The sequence below is a fragment of the Mytilus edulis genome, chromosome 11, assembly GCF_963676685.1.
Source record: "Mytilus edulis chromosome 11, xbMytEdul2.2, whole genome shotgun sequence".
NCBI lineage: Eukaryota > Metazoa > Mollusca > Bivalvia > Mytilida > Mytilidae > Mytilus > Mytilus edulis.
The window spans coordinates 25,538,686-25,543,991 of record NC_092354.1 but is presented as its reverse complement, the minus strand read 5'-3'; the positions used below and the strand labels follow the sequence as shown (position 1 = coordinate 25,543,991).

Here is a 5,306-nt window from a genome sequence, read left to right as displayed (position 1 = left end):
GCTTTGAGCTTTCCTGATGAAATTTGTTTTTACTTTCCAAAATAAAACAAATGCTAATTACATGTATACGAAGAAGTTAAATGTATAGTACATTTTTGTCAATATATGACTTTTCTATTTTGAAAGTCCCTTCAACAATATGAAAGGTAAATAATCCAATACTACCATACATACTATGGCGTTTGTAATAACTTCAGGTTGAGAATATGAAAATCTTGAAAAGCTTTAAACAAACCTGAATTTATACAAAACCTAACCAATGTAAAACATGTAAAACTAATATCTTCTCTTTTTCTTTTTTTTTCTGATACTAGTTTTTTGACCAACCCACTAGAAGGGTTTTATGGAGTCGGGGGAGTCCAAAAACTATAGACTCCAGTTGTAGAAGAACCAGCGGTAAGCGAAAATTTTACTTTACTGAGTTAATTTTTTTTCCTTTTGGTACTTCCATGTTTAATAAACTGTCATGATTTAAAAGAAAAACAAAACACGCAAGAATGGGAGCTAAACGTACAAAAGACAATGATGTAGACAGCGAAACGTATATTCAATTGTTTTTTATTGACGAATTTTGAACTTATTCACGTCATGAATTATATCTAGCTTCAATGAACAGGTTTGTTTTAAAAATGTTGATTCGAGCATTATTTATCATACATTTCTATACATGTATGTATATGTTAACATTCCATTTTAGACTATAGCCTGGGAGTCAAAAGCTCGCAAGAGATTATTTTCGCCGGGTCCATCTTTTGGAACCATGGAATCGTTCCTGGATCTAGCTGTGGTAAGATAAATTTACTTTAGCATTCGTAAGCTTTTATGTACAAACTATTTTTAAATTGATTATTGATATACTAAATGTTGAGAATTGGATCCATTTGTACATTTTCAGGATAATTTATTGATATCGTTAGTTATGAGAATATTACAAATAAATAAAAATGAAATACACCCAGGAAGAACAATAACCTACTTGACTCAAAAACTAACTTTATAATCAAAAGAAGGCCTAAGGCGTATAAATTCATGATACAAAATCCCTACACGCACAACACAATATCCAAAGCAAAGGATCAGTGCTTGTATTGCTGTTCTTTATCTCAAAGTCACAGTTTAAAATAAAAAATCTTGCCCTAAACTTTGATGGAATTTTATGTTAAGACACAGTTTTTTGTTTTCTCTTTGTAGCCAATAGAAAGGCTTTATCCAGAAAAAGAGAGAATTGAGGCAGAGAATCGCAAGCTAAAACAGAAAGTGACCAAGTTAAAACAAAAACTGAACAATCGAATATGGAGGCTACCGATATTAGTCGTCTACGACCAAGAACTATTAAAAAGTAGTGTTGTCAAATTGTACAGTTTTGACTAAGCGGTTACTGGGACAACCTTTCGACCGATTAACCGGTTAACCGGTAGTTTAGTTCATGTTCAAAGGGCTTGAGTTTCTCATGGAATTACTCTTCAAATGCATTGTTTAATGATACTTTGAATTAAAGTGTGTCCGTAGATATTATAAGCCTTGGCTTTGAGCTTTCCTGATGAAATTTGTTTTTACTTTCCAAAATAAAACAAATGCTAATTACATGTATACGAAGAAGTTAAATGTATAGTACATTTTTGTCAATATATGACTTTTCTATTTTGAAAGTCCCTTCAACAATATGAAAGGTAAATAATCCAATACTACCATACATACTATGGCGTTTGTAATAACTTCAGGTTGAGAATATGAAAATCTTGAAAAGCTTTAAACAAACCTGAATTTATACAAAACCTAACCAATGTAAAACATGTAAAACTAATATCTTCTCTTTTTCTTTTTTTCTTTCTGATACTAGGTTTTTGACCAACCCACTAGAAGGGTTTTATGGAGTCGGGGGAGTCCAAAAACTATAGAGACTCCAGTTGTAGAAGAACCAGCGGTAAGCGAAAATTTTACTTTACTGAGTTAATTTTTTTTCCTTTTGGTACTTCCATGTTTAATAAACTGTCATGATTTAAAAGAAAAACAAAACACGCAAGAATGGGAGCTAAACGTACAAAAGACAATGATGTAGACAGCGAAACGTATATTCAATTGTTTTTTATTGACGAATTTTGAACTTATTCACGTCATGAATTATATCTAGCTTCAATGAACAGGTTTGTTTTAAAAATGTTGATTCGAGCATTATTTATCATACATTTCTATACATGTATGTATATGTTAACATTCCATTTCAGACTATAGCCTGGGAGTCAAAAGCTCGCAAGAGATTATTTTCGCCGGGTCCATCTTTTGGAACCATGGAATCGTTCCTGGATCTAGCTGTGGTAAGATAAATTTACTTTAGCATTCGTAAGCTTTTATGTACAAACTATTTTTAAATTGATTATTGATATACTAAATGTTGAGAATTGGATCCATTTGTACATTTTCAGGATAATTTATTGATATCGTTAGTTATGAGAATATTACAAATAAATAAAAATGAAATACACCCAGGAAGAACAATAACCTACTTGACTCAAAAACTAACTTTATAATCAAAAGAAGGCCTAAGGCGTATAAATTCATGATACAAAATCCCTACCCGCACAACACAATATCCAAAGCAAAGGATCAGTGCTTGTATTGCTGTTCTTTATCTCAAAGTCACAGTTTAAAATAAAAAATCTTGCCCTAAACTTTGATGGAATTTTATGTTAAGACACAGTTTTTTGTTTTCTCTTTGTAGTCAATAGAAAGGCTTTATCCAGAAAAAGAGAGAATTGAGGCAGAGAATCGCAAGCTAAAACAGAAAGTGACCAAAGATAAGACAAAAACTGAACAATCGAATATGGAGGCTACCGATATTAGTCGTCTACGACCAAGAACTATTAAAAAGTAGTGTTGTCAAATTGTACAGTTTTGACTAAGCGGTTACTGGGACAACCTTTCGACCGATTAACCGGTTAACCGGTAGTTTAGTTCATGTTCAAAGGGCTTGGGTTTCTCATGGAATTACTCTTCAAATGCATTGTTTAATGATACTTTGAATTAAAGTGTGTCCGTAGATATTATAAGCCTTGGCTTTGAGCTTTCCTGATGAAATTTGTTTTTACTTTCCAAAATAAAACAAATGCTAATTACATGTATACGGAGAAGTTAAATGTATAGTACATTTTTGTCAATATATGACTTTTCTATTTTGAAAGTCCCTTCAACAATATGAAAGGTAAATAATCCAATACTACCATAAATACTATGGCGTTTGTAATAACTTCAGGTTGAGAATATGAAAATCTTGAAAAGCTTAAAACAAACCTGAATTTATACAAAACCTAACCAATGTAAAACATGTAAAACTAATATCTTCTCTTTTTCTTTTTTTTTCTGATACTAGGTTTTTGACCAACCCACTAGAAGGGTTTTATGGAGTCGGGGGAGTCCAAAAACTATAGAGACTCCAGTTGTAGAAGAACCAGCGGTAAGCGAAAATTTTACTTTACTGAGTTAATTTTTTTTCCTTTTGGTACTTCCATGTTTAATAAACTGTCATGATTTAAAAGAAAAACAAAACACGCAAGAATGGGAGCTAAACGTACAAAAGACAATGATGTAGACAGCGAAACGTATATTCAATTGTTTTTTATTGACGAATTTTGAACTTATTCACGTCATGAATTATATCTAGCTTCAATGAACAGGTTTGTTTTAAAAATGTTGATTCGAGCATTATTTATCATACATTTCTATACATGTATGTATATGTTAACATTCCATTTCAGACTATAGCCTGGGAGTCAAAAGCTCGCAAGAGATTATTTTCGCCGGGTCTATCTTTTGGAACCATGGAATCGTTCCTGGATCTAGCTGTGGTAAGATAAATTTACTTTAGCATTCGTGAGCTTTTATGTACAAACTATTTTTAAATTGATTATTGATATACTAAATGTTGAGAATTGGATCCATTTGTACATTTTCAGGATAATTTATTGATATCGTTAGTTATGAGAATATTACAAATAAATAAAAATGAAATACACCCAGGAAGAACAATAACCTACTTGACTCAAAAACTAACTTTATAATCAAAAGAAGGCCTAAGGCGTATAAATTCATGATACAAAATCCTTACACGCACAACACAATATCCAAAGCAAAGGATCAGTGCTTGTATTGCTGTTCTTTATCTCAAAGTCACAGTTTAAAATAAAAAATCTTGCCCTAAACTTTGATGGAATTTTATGTTAAGACACAGTTTTTTGTTTTTTCTTTGTAGTCAATAGAAAGGCTTTATCCAGAAAAAGAGAGAATTGAGGCAGAGAATCGCAAGCTAAAACAGAAAGTGACCAAGTTAAGACAAAAACTGAACAATCGAATATGGAGGCTACCGATATTAGTCGTCTACGACCAAGAACTATTAAAAAGTAGTGTTGTCAAATTGTACAGTTTTGACTAAGCGGTTACTGGGACAACCTTTCGACCGATTAACCGGTTAACCGGTAGTTTAGTTCATGTTCAAAGGGCTTGGGTTTCTCATGGAATTACTCTTCAAATGCATTGTTTAATGATACTTTGAATTAAAGTGTGTCCGTAGATATTATAAGCCTTGGCTTTGAGCTTTCCTGATGAAATTTGTTTTTACTTTCCAAAATAAAACAAATGCTAATTACATGTATACGAAGAAGTTAAATGTATAGTCAATTTTTGTCAATATATGACTTTTCTATTTTGAAAGTCCCTTCAACAATATGAAAGGTAAATAATCCAATACTACCATAAATACTATGGCGTTTGTTATAACTTCAGGTTGAGAATATGAAAATCTTGAAAAGGTTTAAACAAACCTGAATTTATACAAAACCTAACCAATGTAAAACATGTAAAACTAATATCTTCTCTTTTTCTTTTTTTTTTTATCTGATACTAGGTTTTTGACCAACCCACTAGAAGGGTTTTATGGAGTCGGGGGAGTCCAAAAACTATAGAGACTCCAGTTGTAAAAGAACCAGCGGTAAGCGAAAATTTTACTTTACTGAGTTAATTTTGTTTCCTTTTGGTACTTCCATGTTTAATAAACTGTCATGATTTAAAAGAAAAACAAAACACGCAAGAATGGGAGCTAAACGTACAAAAGACAATGATGTAGATAGCGAAACGTATATTCAATTGTTTTTTATTGACGAATTTTGAACTTATTCACGTCATGAATTATATCTAGCTTCAATGAACAGGTTTGTTTTAAAAATGTTGATTCGAGCATTATTTATCATACATTTCTATACATGTATGTATATGTTAACATTCCATTTCAGACTATAGCCTGGGAGTCAAAAGCT

At 31.7% G+C, this 5,306-nt stretch overlaps 2 long non-coding RNA genes across 2 annotated transcripts; both read left to right on the top strand.

The window, feature by feature from the left end:
• Positions 1-1,198: 1,198 nt before the first annotated feature.
• Positions 1,199-2,794, top strand: LOC139495412 (uncharacterized). Its single transcript, XR_011657330.1, has 3 exons — positions 1,199-1,924; positions 2,226-2,315; positions 2,720-2,794. It is a non-coding gene; the product is annotated as an uncharacterized lncRNA (long non-coding RNA).
• Positions 2,795-3,158: 364 nt separating this feature from the next.
• On the top strand, positions 3,159-4,647 carry LOC139495411 (uncharacterized). The gene is made up of 3 exons (XR_011657329.1): positions 3,159-3,451; positions 3,753-3,842; positions 4,247-4,647. It is a non-coding gene; the product is annotated as an uncharacterized lncRNA (long non-coding RNA).
• The last annotated feature ends 659 nt before the right edge of the window (positions 4,648-5,306 follow it).